The 685-nt window shown below is 41.0% G+C and overlaps 1 protein-coding gene across 1 annotated transcript in view; it reads left to right on the plus strand.

Moving 5' to 3' along the window:
* Positions 1 to 685, plus strand: part of eef1e1 (eukaryotic translation elongation factor 1 epsilon 1) — a 31,176-nt gene that overhangs the window by 19,138 nt on the left and 11,353 nt on the right. The window lies entirely within an intron of this gene.

The following is a 685-nucleotide window of genomic DNA, read 5'->3' on the forward strand; positions in this document are numbered from 1 at the left end:
GTTTTTCGAAAAAAATTTTTCTTTTTTTTTTTTTTTTTTTTTTTTTTTAATCCCTCGACATTTTACTTGTTTTAAAGTACAAATCGGTGACTTTTTTTTCCATCAAAGAAACATGATTTTACTCTGATTTGGACATCTTGTAAAGTAAGACAACAACAAAAAAATCATCTGTGCTAATGCAGTCAGAATTTTGACTTGATGAATTCAATTGATTTGAGTTTTGGTGGCGGTGCTTTGGAACGGTGTCCGACTGCGCTGCACCAAAAGATACCACTAAACCGTGTCTACTTTTGCGCGATCTTGATGGATCTCTTGTTTTTGTTTGATTCTCTTGGACCGATGCCCCGTCTGTGTCTTGTGACTGAAAACTCTGGCTTTTCATTTCCCATTTTGTAAAGCGGTGTTTCGTACATCTGCCTGCGGGTTCTGAGATTCTGGGTTTGAATCCTGTTTGGGGTCTTGACATTGTCCCCGTGGCTTTTGTGAGTTTGGTGCAGAAACACGTCATTGAACTCTCAATGCGATTGTGAACAGTCCAGGGGGAGTACACAGTGCAACGGTGACCCGACTGAGAACAAGTGAGAATAGTTTGAAATGATCATTTTTGCCACTTCGGTCCAAATGACAAGTACTGCTGCACTCTTTGTACTGTTGGATAATGTCGGGGGTGGGAGTGGGGGTGGGG

The sequence above is a fragment of the Hippocampus comes genome, unplaced genomic scaffold (genome assembly GCF_001891065.2).
Source record: "Hippocampus comes isolate QL1 unplaced genomic scaffold, H_comes_QL1_v1.1 scaffold226, whole genome shotgun sequence".
Lineage (NCBI taxonomy): Eukaryota > Metazoa > Chordata > Actinopteri > Syngnathiformes > Syngnathidae > Hippocampus > Hippocampus comes.